Source organism: Asterias amurensis, chromosome 18 (assembly GCF_032118995.1).
Source record: "Asterias amurensis chromosome 18, ASM3211899v1".
NCBI classification, from domain to species: Eukaryota; Metazoa; Echinodermata; class Asteroidea; order Forcipulatida; family Asteriidae; genus Asterias; species Asterias amurensis.
In genome coordinates this window covers 14956685-14972169 of record NC_092665.1, presented here as the reverse complement: position 1 = coordinate 14972169, position 15485 = coordinate 14956685, and the positions used below count along the sequence as shown (strand labels likewise).

Genomic DNA, 15485 nt, shown 5'->3' with positions numbered 1-15485 from the left:
TAGTTACCCAAAACCACACAGAAGTGTCAGACTTACTCTGAGAGCATCAAGTATGCAAACCAAGCGAAGCATAAGAAAATCGGTTTAAGTTACTTAGTTAAAGTATGGTTAATAGTATTATGCAGGATTGGTAGAATATTCGTATACAGTGTTCATGTTTTGTGTGATTGACTTTACGCATGCATGAAATAATACACCAGTGAAAAATTGGGCTTAATCCGGTGAGCGCATCCAGAGTAAAGTTGTGAAAAACAATGCACAGTTTTCAGCATGCAAAACACATTGTCTTCAACTTGATCGAAATCCGGTGTTACGTTTTTCTCCGGTTTTGTGACAGATTTCTCAAATATTACCTCATGTTATGACTATCTCTAATGAGTTGGGGTGGTTCTGAGAATTTTTTTTACATATTTTTTATTGCAAACTTTTCTCCAGAAGACGATCAGAGCATACTGATCGAAACGTCGAGTTAAACCAACGGTTCTTTTCAGAACCACCCCAACTCATTAGAGATAGTCATTACATGGTGTTCTTTACCGCAAACCTTTCCATATCGTATTTCCACCACGCAAAGTTTCAAATCCTAAATATGACCTCCTTTCAGAGGGAAATAATTCGTACATCAGTCAGTTTTCAAACCAAAATTTAGTTTTCAATCCTTACCAATCAAGCAAAACACCTTTAAGTGTCAGACCAACTTCCTTCCTCCATGGTCAAATTCTATCCAAAATCATCCAATACGCAAAACAAGTGTATCAATCGGTTTAAATTACTAAATTTAAACGCCGCCCAATGTCATCCCGATGCTGTACAAGGTAATGAGAAGGGCTTCCCCCTGCAATGGCACACCGAGCCCCAACGAACAAAAACCCTGTTCGATGACTCAACCACTAGAGTCCATTGAATTTGTTCGGATCAATCATTCATCGCAGCATGTGAATACACAAGCGTTCCAATTCATCAGTAAGAGAAAAGTGGAAGTACATGTGAGCAGACAACAACAATACAAAACCCCCTTTTCTCACAACTCAACCCACACATAATCGTTCGTCAGTAAGGCAATTCAACCTGTTAATTATAAGAACAAGATCAATGCAACACAAACAGATGTAGAAATGATCGCTCGATGTTCAGTTTGCAAAAACCACAAAACACACCTTTCTCACAATTCAATCCACTCGAGGTCGTAGTCAGTAAGGCAACGGCAACTCAAGCTGTTAATTACTAAAACAGGATCAATGCAACACAACAGATGTAGAAATGAACGCCCACATGTACATTTATACCTCCCCCCTAAAAAAACCCAAAAAACAACAACAACAACAACAACAACAATGCAAAAGAAACACATCTTGTAATAGTTAAAGGGACGGTCTACCTTTGGTAATTACTCCGAAAATTAATTAACCCTGACCCTAACCCTAACCCTAACCCTTAACCCTAACCCTTAACCCTAACCCTTAACCCTAACCCTTAACCCTATACCCTAACCCATACTCATAAAAACTGACACGGTAAGAAGCGCTGCAGCTCTTGATAAAGTGTAATATTTTAAGAAACAACTTCCTTGAAAGGAATGGGGTTTTAAAGAAGAATTTGAAAATATTTCAATCTGTGAAGCATTCCGCAGGAAACATTTCTCAGATAATTCCAGTCATGGATTATTCTTCTTTTGTGGACATAACCGCTCCAAATTTTTGGCGATATCTCAAAAACACAACCACCTTTTGAAATGAAATGTTCACATTTTAGTTTCATTGTATATTAAATATATTAATAGGACTAAAACAAACAATCAAACAGCTCAAAAAAATCAAAGATTTACTTTCCCTTAAGGATCGAAAACCAAAAGTGAAAAAAAACATGAGACATGTAACACTTACCCAAACAATTTTAAAAAACACAACCACCTTTTGAAATGAAATGTTCACATTTTAGTTTCATTGTATATTATCTATATTAATAGGACTAAAACAAACAATCAAACAGCTCAAAAATATCAAAGATTTACTTTCCCTTAAGAATCGAAAACCAAAAGTGAAAAAAAAAACCATGAGACATGTAACACTTGTAACACCAAACAAAAGCCAAAGTTAAGTTGTCAAAACCAAACTGTCAGAAACGCAGTAATAAATTAATAGTAAATTACCACTTACAATTTAGACAACTGATTATGTTAATACACACAATCTGATTCATTACTAATGAACAAGCAATATCCTACATAGTGGACTCATCAAAATCGAACGCCGTCCCTAAACATCAACATAATGCAAACATGTTCCAGCCATTGCACACATTATGTTTTCCATTTCGTCGTCCAAACTCCTGCAGTCGCTGTTAAAATTCACAGTTGAAAGTCAATTACTGGTTTTCTCAGCTAGTCCACCGAGTGGGGCATGATTCTTTTTATGATATCAGTTGGTTCACTTGGTAAGGTTCTGTTATTGATCTCAGGAACACATGTCCTTTGGACCCGACAGCCAGCTGGGGTCCCTCACAAAGTGGGGAGAACCGTCTGGCGATATCATTATGAATATTTATGCCAATTACAAGAATTATAATGCATATTTATTGGCCTTGAATTTCGTTCTTGAAGGGGCACAGCAATTTCTCTCCGGTAAGGGGCACTATGAGGAAAGTTGTAAAATTGTATTGGAACTTTGCAGAGGGCAGCACAGCAAAAGCAGAGGGCACCACGCCAATTGTTGTGGGTGCTGTAGGAAAATTTGGAGGCATGTGTTTATATATTTATCGTTTTGAGAAAAAGTCCATGCATTTTTTTTTTTAGAAAGACACAATCAAGTGAAAAACACCTTCTGTGCTTTAATGTAAATCTTCTCCTGAAGACGTCTCAGAGTATACTGTTCGAAACGTCGAGACCAAACTGGCTCTTTTCAAACAAGATTTTACTCATGGTTGTACCCAGCAAGTTTAAAATTTACATTTATATTTATAGTTTCTCTTTGATAAGGATTCAACTTTACACTGGACTACAGGCTTGGGGCCAGTGATTGAGGCATAATCACTGGACCAGTAAAGTCACGCCTTCTGTCTTTCAATTTTAATAGGCTAAATAACAAATTGTGAAAAACCTACTGAACTACTGACTGGACCAGCAAGCTCAGAACCAAACTTGCCGGGTGGTCCTACCCTTTTTTTAAATGAGCTAATTGACTAAATATATCTTTTCAATTACAGACCCTCACTCAAGACAATTCAGACAGAAACAAAAATAAAATGTAGAAATGGTCTCGCTGTTAAAAAGTATTTCTTGGTTTAGTGAATTTTCTTGTCTACATGTAGTGGATTGTCTTAAGACAAATCTGAAAAGCTCTACCAGTATAAGAACTGGGTACCATTATTATATCAATACAGAAGACTCTTTGTTAATAATAGTCAGTCAAAACAAAAAGAGGGAAGTAACAAATCCACAAAGAAAGGAAAAGTAATAATTATAAAAACAAACGAAATGCAACCAAAAATTATCCTAAGAAAAATAGATACATGAGCCATTAGCCAAGCTTCCCCCACCCACCTCTTTATCCAGGGCATCAATTTTTTTACCAGATGTCAATGTTATTATAGGATCAACTGCTCCTTGCTTCAACAAGGTTTGGTGCATGTCCCACATGTAATACAAGTATGTAAGTGTACCAAGTTTTTTTCCTGCGGATAAGACGCTCGGTGGACAAGGCGCAGGACCCTAAAATGACCCAACAAAATGTCAAACGTCAGCAGACAAGGCGCACCGCCGCAAAAGATTATCAAGGGAACTTCGCAAACTCACACAAGGGGATCATGTACAATGTAAACACCAAGCTGGCAACATGCCAATCTGTCTCATAAAAACATAAAACCATAATTGCACATCAAGAAATTTTGATTCACTAACTAGACGAAAACTATTCTAGTCATTGTGAAATCAGTGGTAAACTTGGTAGGATTCTAACCCACAACCTTGTAATTGCAAGCCTGCAGTCTCACCGCTGTTTACATTGAAGGCTCTAATAAGCTTGGGCGATATCACGATATTATCGCGATATTAATTTGGAAACGATTTCGATATCGGTTCGATTTGGTTTTAATCGAAATATCGATATATCGCGATATATTGCGATATATCGCGATATATTGCGATATCGATTTAGTATCGCAATATCGCGATGTATTTCCTAGCTGAGACATCTTGCACCCCATAGGTTTGGAGTAAAACCAGAAGAATAGGTCATTATAACACCTCTCTTATGCTATGATTGTCTCTTCTACAACTTTCACTGGGAGTTTGAAGACTGATGATGTCAAATTTAATTAATCGCGATTATATCGAATATCGCGATATATTATCGGCGATATATCGTGAATAAAATAATTTGATATCGCCCAAGCTTAGGCTCTAAGACTTTCAAAGTATAGATGCCTAGTTTAGAATGCAAAAGTGGGAGGGAACTGTATTTCCGGTTCCAGTTTCATAGCCACACAATTTCAATATTATTCAATACCTTTTCAAAAGCTGCACTACGCACAAGGAAATACCCTGAACGATCAAAACATCTCAGACAATGCTACCCACGTAATTCGCTCTGACGTATTTAGGCCTCAAAATAACCCACGACACCCACATCAATTGTCACAGTGCCCTGTGCTTTTGCTGTGGTGCCATTTGCTAAGTTCCAATACAAATTAAAATTTTCTTCAAAGAAGTGCACCTTTCCAGAGAAAAATTGTTGTGCCCCTTCAAGAGGGCAGTTCAAGGCCAATAGAAATTGACATTTTCCTTACAGAGTGCCCCTAACAAGAGGAAAATTGCTGTGCCCCTTCAAGAGCGCAATTCAAGGCCAATAAAAATTTACATTTACGCAAGCACCGGCCCGCTCTGAATTCACGAAATGCATAGATACTTTACTGCATGGTACATAACAGTACTTGATACCATGGGGTCAAAGCATGGTTTTTCGAGGTTGCTGTACCTCATACAACGAGGCCGCATCACCTCATTGTAACCTCGTTGATACCTCGAAAAATCATGCTTCGGCCCCACGGTATCAAGTACTGTTATGCAGTATAGTATCTATGCATTTTGTGAATTCAGAGCGGGTCGGTGGTTGTGTAAAGAACCTTGGACAAGGCTACTTCAAGAGCTCAGTTCAAACTTCAAGGCCTGCCTAATATACACAAACATCATGCATACACTACACAGTGTGGTTTGCAGGTACATGTAGTAGTGAAGGTAGACTAAGAACACTTGGCCTAGTACAAACATAACATTACATAGTAATTCCAAAACGACAAACTACATAAAACTCATCCATTTACAACGAAACACCCCACACAAAAACACCTTGCGCTGAAAGCCCTTACCAGCTAATCCAGAATCCTTCATGACTGATTCCGCAAGAACCTACACAGACATCCATGTTCCATCACAGCCAAGTAGAGATTCCTTGAATATCGGTCTCTGTGAGTTTCCTCGATGTTTATTAATAAAACCGCCGACGACCGAGGACCGCATAAGTGTGGATGACTCACCGCAGCAGACACGTGGATGCTGCCATAGAAATGATCTCATTTAATATGCACACTGCTCTACAAAAGTCATTAAGGCCTAAACAATAAATCTTGGGTATTTTAATTAGCCTTTTTGTGCTTATGGTGCCTGGTGGACAGTATAGGAGTGCATTGTTTGGATTGGGTGTAGAAGGCATGATATTTACCCCTCGGAATAAATAAAACAGGAACATTTTTATTGGGTACAAGGTCTAACTGACCTAAATATGATGTAGGCTTTACTTTTAGGCCGTTTATTCACAATTTTCAGAATTTTCCGGGGGAAAAAAATCGGAAGTCAGACTTAATAAGGGAGAATATTGATAATATTATGATTGGTGTCATACAAACAAATTTACCCAAACTTACTTAGTGGTGCTATTATAATGAGTCAAGTACAAGTGTATCTCATAATGGCTAATAATGAGGATCAGAAAGAGGTTATTTGTTAGGACTGCCTAGTTAGAGAGAGTGCAGGGCTGTATGCTTCGTTTTTGAAAGGGCAAGGGCACCAAGGCATTTTCTTCTTGGTAAAGGGCAGCCAATGATGAAATTGCAAATTCGTACTGGAGCATTTCAAGGGCACCAAGGCAATGACCAGGGGACACGGAGGCAACGGTTGCCTCCGTGAAGTATCAGGCCTGAAAGTGCATACATTGTACTACTTTGAATTAATTGAGGCAAAAACAATAAATCTTTGATGTATTTAGGATGGCTCTGAAAGATTTTTTTCGTAGTAGCATTGTTGAGAAACAGAAGTAACTGTTATTATTAAAGAGCTGTTTTTTGTTGTACAATCAGGAGTAGTGAGAAAGAGTGTACACTGCTTTGAAGTCATTTAGGCCAAAAAAGTAAATCTTAGATTATAATAATGAGGCTGGCTTATTATTATTATTATTATTATTATTATTATTATTATTATTATTAATAAAAAGCTGTTTTTTATAGTCAGAACTGGTGAGAAGAGTGATACATTACACTACTTTGAATTAATTTAGACCAAAGCAATAAATCTTTCATTAAACCGAGGCTGTCTCAGAAAGAGCTGGTACTTTTATAGTTACGACTGGTGAGAAAGAGTGTACACTGATTTGAAGTCATTTAGACTAAAACAAAAAATCTTTGTATTTAATGAGGGTGACTCAGAAATATCTTTTTTATAGTTTGCATTGGTGAGAAAGAGTACTTGCCACTGCTCATTCAGGCCAAAACAATAAATATTTGATTATATTTTAATCAGGCTGCCTCAGAAAGAAACCCCTGGGTTTTTGTTGTTGTTAGGACAGGAAAAAGAGTGTTAAAGACACTGGACACTATTGTCAATTGTCAAAGACCAGTCTTCTCACTTAATATATCTCAACATATGCATAAAATAACAAACCTGTGAAAATTTGAGCTCAATTGATCGTCGAAGCTGCGAGATAACTATGAAAGAACAAACACCCTTGTCACACGAAGTTGTGTGCTTTCAGTTGCTTGATTTCGAGACCTCAAATTCTAAATCTGAGGTATCAAATTCACTTCAGAGGGGGCTGTTTCTCACAATGTTCTACACTACCAACCTCTCCCCATTACTCGTTACCAAGTAAGGTTTTAAGCTAATAAATATTTTGAGTAATTACCAATAGTGTCCACTGCCTTTAAAATGTACACGGCCATGTAATCTGTTAAAGGAACACGTTGCCTTGGATCGGACGAGTTGGTCTATGAAAAGCGTTTGTAACAATTTTTTATAAAATGCATATGGTTTGAAAGATGTTTTAAAAGTAGAATACAATGATCCACACAGGTTTGCCTAAAAATTGCGAGGTTTTCTTTTTACTGTGCGAACCAACACGGTCGGCCATTTATGGAGTCAACCCATAAATGGCCGACCGTGTTAGTCGACGAGGTAAAAGGAAAACCGTGCAATTTCGAGGCATGTTTGTGTGGATCATTGTATTCTACTTTTACAATAATCTTTTTACCCATGCATTTCATAACAAACGGTTACACACGCTTTTCAAAGACCAACTCGACCGATCCAAGGCAACGTGTTCCTTTAAGGTATTTGTATTGATTGCTGTCATTCCAGTTAATTTGTGCTAATTGTTTTCAAATTAAAAAGGCCTAATGCTCCTCACTAGGCAGCGGTAGCGTACAATGACAACATGTACTAAGTACCCTGTAGGCCGAGGGCTTGAAATTGACTCTAGACCACAGCCCAGAGGCTAGTCTTGGTTCAAGACTCTCCTGGATTTGTCACAACAGGGCGCGCTATCACCCCAACGCGCTATCAACCACGAACCGCTATCATCCGAGAACCGCTATCACAGGAGAGTCTTGGCACATTCGTTAAATCTCCCCCCCAAAAAGGGGCGGGCTCTGCGGGAAACCTTTGCACGCGCATTATGTTTCCCCCCGATTTTGGGGGGAGATTTAACGAATGTGCCAAGACTCTCCTGTGATAGCGGTTCTCGGATAGCGGTTCGTGGTTGATAGCGCGTTGGGGGTGATAGCGCGCTCTCTTGTGACAAATCCAGGAGAGTCTTCAACCAAGACTACCCAGAGGCCAGTGAGTTTATTGTCGGGGCCAGTAGGCTTACCACTTGACAAGTCCCGGTCTTGTTTTTTTATATTTATGTGAACAATAGTACTTCACTGTGTAATATTTTGACTCAGGTCTCGTAAAATCAATTCTGGTCCCAGTGAATATTTTGAGCTACATGTACATGCCCCTGGGGTCTAACTCTTGTTAATTTTCTCAGCAATTGAAGCCCTTGGTCATGACCCAATGATTTTATGGCGGGGCTTTGTGTATCAATACTGCCGGGCAAATTCAATAAACTCAAGACAAACAAAGCACTGTGTAGGCCTATATCGATGTATTCAATTGTGAAAAAAAAACAAAAAAACTGCAGGGCATTTTATAAGCTAGTCCCCAATAATACATTGCCTTTGCCCAAACTCTAAGGATCATTTACTGCTTCAGGACTGTTATTATTATTATAGAATTGAAAACTTCATACTTATTAATAACAATAACAAACTAACATTGTCTCCCATAACAGTGGTCCGCAGGCCAAATGCTAATTGGAACACACAAGGACCACTCAAAATAGACCCTTCCCATGAAATATGTAAATTGCACATAGCGCGTGCGCACTAACGTTTTGGTTGGCAAAATGAGGGAACATCGCGCTGTTTTGTACACAGCTAATGGGTGCGTGACGCAGACGCGATTGCGTGTCTGCTTAGTGCACAACTCTATGGCGTTTGCCAACCAACAGGGTCTGTAAGCATGCGTGAATGTGATTAGCATATTTCATGGGAAGGGTCCATTCTCCCAAGTCGTCTGGGTGGCTAGTTCAGTGTTGAAAAGCATCCCTACTGTTTCGATATGAAATATGGCCCAAGTGGACTAGGAAAATGACGAGCTACCTGGTCCTTCTGGCTAGTCACTTTGAACAAGTCAAGGGCATACCCTCAAGATATAAATGCCCATTTTACAAAATGCACTTCACATTGGCACTACTAGTACACTTTATACATCATTGGGCCTCTAATATTCAGGTAAACATACAGTAATCTTTCTCAGCTCCCTAGAGTATAGATGATGTGACCTCTGACGTCACTCGAAAACCAGAACATGATTCGCGCGCATACCGCCGGGCAAAACCTTTGTGTTTTGGCAGCCAGCTAGAAAGTACATGCAATCTTACCATGACTACGCGTCTTTTTGACGTGTACAGTGTTTTGTCAACGGAAGGCGGTTGGAATGTAAACATAGGTCACATCGTCTATACAGCCCAAAGCTGCCTTGGAGCTTTGAAGGATTTTTCAAACACAATATCAACCTCTACCGCTGCTATGGGAGTACCAGATCTAGTGGTTAGACATCTGCACTACCAATGCAAAGGTTGTGGGTTCGAGTCCCAACCGAGTGATTTGCCCGGAAAATTTGCTCACAGAACTCGGGAAAGTACACAGTGCTTATTTTATTAAAATACTAAGAGCAAATTATATTCTTTATCCCCGGTACAAAAGTTAACACACATTTTCATCTTTTAATGTTTTAGTAATATCAATGAGTTGTGTCACCATTAAAGATCACCACTTCAATGAAAGAAGTCTTGCTTTCACCAGGGATTCTGGAGGTAGAAATAGGCTATGCTTTTAGAGTGGATTTTATCGCTTTACCTGATTGTTGACTACAAATCCAAACTTTGACTTCATCTCGTCCCCTGGGTTTAGCAGTCTGTGCTTCGGACTGATTGGCATGACCGGTAGACCGAACGGTGGAGTGATTAAATCTCATGGTTTACTCAGCTGTTAAGAATCACTGGACGAAGCAAATAAGACGTCCTACTTCTAGGGTCTAGATTAAAAGGGCTGAATTTCTCCTCAAGATAAATCCCTTGGTAATACACCAATCCTCTTGACAATTGTTCAAAGTCACAAACTTGCAGATCAAACTTGCAGATCCCTTTTGTCAATCAGGGGAAAAAACAGGCCATCAGTGTGAAGTGTTTGAAAGTGTACAACCAAGCACAAGGAGACAAAATAGAAAATGCTTCCTTGCTAAAACATCAATCCCCTTGAAAATTGTTCTAGGTCACAAACTTGAAGTTGCAGATCTCTTTTGTTAATCCAAGAGCTAAAGAAAATAATTTTTTTTAACTGCTTACTTCTCTAACTCCAATGAGATTCTTGTAACATCCAAGTTCATAAACCAGTACCCTCAACTCTTGTGGCTGGTTGTTCAAGTCTCACTCTCTGAACAGCTGCTTCGCTGGTCTTTGACTCATAACTAGTCAAATGATAAGGCTACAGTCAAATGATTAGGCTGCAGTGTAACATATTTGTTAAAATGCATTATCTGGTCTTTCAAAAGTTCCACTGCCAAATATTTCACCTCAACGATCACGAAAGATACAAATTTGGCATCCAAAGCAAGGTTAGAATGAAGGTGCTTCAGCTGCTTGCAAGGTGTTCGTTGTTATGAGTTTCTGCAAATTCTCGGTTGGCAATCCTTGAAGAATACGTCTGAAACAGTCTGAAAGAGCTTAGATAAAATAATTGCATCCAAGGTTATGAAGTTGCTTCATTTGCTTACAAGATATTTGTCATTTGCTTACAAGATCTTCGTCACTTGCTTAAATGAGATGTTCATTGTTGCAAGTCTCTGCAAAACCTCAGCTGCCAATCCTTGGATAGAACTCTTGAGTCTGAAATAGCTCAGAGTATGTTTTCAGTGGAGTCTCTTGTCTGCCCACACCTCACCAACTCCCACGCTATAAATGTAGGACAACCCTTCTACATGTACAAACCCCTTCCTGACATGCTTCCATAAGTTGATGACTCAAAAAGGTACGAAGTACGAATGCCTCTTGGAAAAAAAACATCAGGTTACGACAAACACAAGATCAGGAATACTCGCAAGAGGAAAAAACATAGATCCTTTTCCAGACGGCAATCCCTGAATTAAACAGGTGCAGCATAGGGCCAGGACAGTCGCTCGACTGGGGTGAAGCCACTCTACTTCTTACTGACTTCACAAGCAGGCACAGTTTCTTTTCTTCCAACAGCAAACTGATAAAAGGTTACACAGGAAGTTTGTAATATTGACATATATTACAACCCCATCCCCTAGGACAAAGAGTTCCTGTTTCCACTATAGGGAAAGTTCTTCAACAGGCAGCACTTGATTTTTAAAATACAAACAAAGGAATCTTTTCTTTTCAGTCTACTAGTGTTCTTGCCTTGCCTTTCTCCATGGCTGTGTGACCTTGCAGTAACAAGGTGTTAATGGGGTGGTAATATAATTGTTTTTAATGATTGTATATACCCCCCCCTCCCTGGAGGTACAAAGGAGCAAATTGTCACCAATAACTGCACCTGGATTGGGCAGTCTATACTTCTTGGAGGCACCATGAGGCACTGAAGGCGATTGGTTGCCTTTGACATGCTCCCTGGTCATTGCCGTGGTGCCCTTGCAATGCTCTCTGTAGAAATTTACAATTTTCTTATAGGGTGCCTTTTACCAATGATGTCATTGAGGTCCGGCGACATTGCTCTTTGACCTTTCAGCCTCAGTTTGGCTACAAATACATCATATCAAATACACAAAATAGGTCAAAAGTTGACCTGCACCATAGCATGGATGTTAAGTTCAATGTGTACTACGCATGCCTTGACAGGTCTTGAAGTTCCGTTCTTGAGGGGGCACAGCAATTTTCTTCTCTGGCGTTGGGAAGACGCACTATAAGAACTTTGCAAGAGTCACCCTGGCAATATTGCTGTTAACAGTGAACTTGTTTTTATAAATACAGCAGGGCTAAATGCTATGCAAAATGTGTCCGTTGCTACTAAAAAATCATCATTTGCTTACTCAATGTTAGCATTCGGTGTGCACAAAATCTGTTCAGTCGAAATATTTTGCTATGCAAAAGTGCTGATGAAATCATTCCCTGGTTAATTTGAGGCCTGCATTGAGGATGAATACGAATCCTGGGTTTCCAAAACACCTGTCCCTTATACACAAGCCCCCATCGGATTAAAGACTCACGACTCAATCTATCATCTGTCGTGAGTGGATTAGGTTTGTCATTTCCTTTTTATCACGGATGGAATTATACTTTAAAGTGTTCACTGTGCAAAGTGTGCCAGAGCTCTCATTAGAAACACAGTCTAAAGAAATCCTTTTACATTGTGGATTAATATGCAATTCATTCAATTGGCTAATAAGCAAGATTTGCCTTGTCTATTTTTTAAAAAGGAAAACGATCATCTAAACCTAACTGGAGTCATTTAGGACATTGTACATAAAATAAATTACTTTTAATTTATTTATTTATTAAAGATTTATTTTTTTAAAGGTGGACTGTCGTCATGGATCATAATACGCTTGTGGCTGAATTATTTGTTGATAGGTTTTGTGCCCCATAGAAGCGAGGCTGGATGGCCCAACCAGTAGATAGAATGCACCAGTGTCCCATGGCTGGGTCCTAGCTTACGCTCACAAGATTATAACAACACTACAGGTCAACTACGTGGTGAAACTGACGGCAAAAGGCAACTGGGGTTAAGGTTGGCTCATTGATTTTTTTCCCTGCCTTTAACCTCTGTGGTCCCAGTTCAAATCCCACCTAAGAGCTCAAGAATTGGGTTACAACATTTTTTCCAGAGAAAAAAACCTCCAAAATGTTTGCCCTTTTGGTGAAAATAGGGCCAGTGCAACGTCAAAAACTAATTCAACTAATTAAACTTCCACGACCAAAACATTCACAGGAGTACTGACTGAGCTTACAACTTGCTACTTTAAACCCCCTTGACAAACTGCTGTCACAACATTGCTTTTTTTTTTTTTTTACAACACGTACATATTTGCAGAGTTGGAAAACAAAAGATAACACCATCCCACCTACATAGAGGTGGGTTAACCTTCATGTAGGCCTACACTATACCCTTGCTCTATGCACTAACTTACATCGAGTACTGCCCACCCGTTTTCATTTTGTAGTTTTAAAACATAAAAGGAAAGGTTAACAGACTTACACAAATTACAAGGTACAAAGACAAGTGTACACAACAATGGTTGCAAATTCACACCGCCGGTAGCAAGACATGACTACTGTCCTGTTTGAAGTTCCTGTGACATTTCGTTTGGAAAGCGTCACCATTATATTCATGAGAACTGGTACACCGTACCAGAAACTACCAATGGTACCAGAGACCAACCAACGTCACTACATGTAGTGCATTGACACCCAAAATATATTTCATTGTGTCCAATGTACATGTATGCTTGGCCTTGGGTAGATCTGGAAGCCCACTGAGTACTTCAAACCAAATAAGGAAGGGACCTTAACAACAACCTACAAACATAATCAGGTTTGTTATGCTTGAATAAACTGACACACTGAACAACCCACAATCTGTAGGACCTTTGTCACCTTTGTGTGATTTTTAAACAAATCTTTATTGTCTGCTATGACATAACTTGTAGTCACATTTTCGAAGAGATTAAAAAGTCTTTCAAGTTCTCATTCCAAGAAAAAAGCTTACTCAATTGAGACAAAATCTTAACGGTCCATTTATATTGCTCACTACCTCCATGGTATTTAGTATGTGGTGTTTTTAAAGAAAAAATACATGCAGTAAGATGAATGAGCCAATTTATACTTCTTTCTATAGCCTTTTAAACAATTCTACAATTGTTGATATTCATTCATATGATGTACATACATTACAAGTAAGATGATTAACTTTGTACGTATGTACAATATGACAGCAGGGATCATGGATTCTACATACCTCCATGCATGATACAGTGTACATGAAAAGAAAGTGACTGCCACAGTGGTGCTTGAAAAACGCCCTCTAGAGGCAACATGTAATAATCTATGCAGAGATTTCATGAAATTACAAGGCCTGTGCTAGTATAAATGACAACATTGAAAGGAAACCTGGTGTACACATCACATGCTAACTGGCAAATCATTTAAAAAGGGCAAACCCTGCGTGGTTTTAAAAGGACCTTCATCAAATTAACTACTCTGTTCAAGCTGTGGTTCTTCCATTTTATGCTAACAGAAAGCTTTCAGGTTCTTGCAGCTTCCACTTAATGTTTACAATTCTAATATACGAATAACATGTAACACTAGGTTTTTTTCTGGCCAGTTCTTAGCTTGTCCCTGTGCAAAAATAACACTGAAGTCATTGCAAACTGTCAGTGAGTAACACACTGTAGTAATGTGCTTCTGAGTAACTGGATGTGAGAGGAAATGCTCCTTTTGATGATTCCTGCTTCACGCAAGAAGTAACTGCCAGTACATGGTGCACATAGGCAAGAATTTAACTGTCTAGGATTCCTCTGCATGACACAGGCTAGTTTCAGCTGCAATACCGTACACAGTACAACTCCCATACATGTAAACAATGCAGACTCGCTTACTTTTTTTTATGCCTATACAATTTTATAAAACAAACAGAAGTTTTTATTTTGATAAAATAGGGCCTAAATCTTTTTTTTTGAAATTTACATGGGCTCATACCATGTATCTTGACCAAGGTCAAGTTCAGAACCCAATTTAAAGCTGCCAAAAATAGGTTAACAGCCAGATTTCAACAGAGGGCGATGAAGAGGTAAACAAAGGGTGTAGATGGAAGACATTACAAAAAACTCCTATGATCTCATCTGGACCGATCTATTCTTCCTGTGCCTGTTGTCATAGTTGCGATAATTGTTACCCCCCATCCTCCCAACTCGACCATCGGGAGTATGGAAAGTTACGATGATGCAGGGTTCAATTATCGCAACAACTGTCATGACTGTTTTCACTGCTCTAATCTTCCCATTCTGGGAACCTGGTTCGAATCCCACCGGGGGCACTATGTGGATTGGGTTTTCAGTCCCTACTTGAACTCGTGGGTTTTCCTGGAATAATTCTCTGGGGTTTTCCTCCCACATCTTAAACTGAAACTTCTTTGCTGTATTCTCCCCTCATCCAGTTACTAAAAAGGCTTTGATGTGAATTATTGTATATGTCATGTAGATGTTGAACTCGTCTTACCCTACCCTCTGTTTGTTTCATCGGTCACACGTGCATACATTTGCCGAGTATCATCAGTGTAGAATCAGAAGAGTGGTCCAAGTTGAAGGGGTGTTTTTTTCTGATAAATTTCCGTATGGCGCCATCAACTTTACACTCATTTTTACAAAAAGGGATATCTCATTGAGGTAAATTAGATACTATATGATTTCATAGCGAGAGAAAAAGTGGTGCCATACGGAAACTTTCCCGTTTTTTAGTTGCGATAACGTAACCCTCCTGCCGAGGGTTACGTTATCGCAACTATGTTTTTTCTGCTCATTTATTTTGTCTCCATCCAAGGCTGGGGGGGGGGGGTACTCCTAGAACCATGAACCTCACTGACTCATAGTTCTAGGAGTGGGG

The 15485-nt window shown here is 39.2% G+C and overlaps 1 protein-coding gene across 3 annotated transcripts in view; it reads right to left on the bottom strand.

Moving 5' to 3' along the window:
* The window catches only part of LOC139951101 (uncharacterized), a 43214-nt gene that overhangs the window by 27103 nt on the left and 626 nt on the right, over positions 1 to 15485 (bottom strand). Inside the window, exon 1 of one of the 3 annotated variants that reach the window (XM_071949928.1) lies at positions 13084 to 13286. The exons of 1 other annotated variant lie outside the window; for it this stretch is intronic. The gene's annotated coding sequence lies outside the window, so the exon portion shown is untranslated. Of the gene's footprint in view, positions 1 to 663; positions 681 to 13083; positions 13287 to 15485 lie in introns of those variants that run through there. One more of the 3 variants, XM_071949929.1, reaches the window with a different exon arrangement.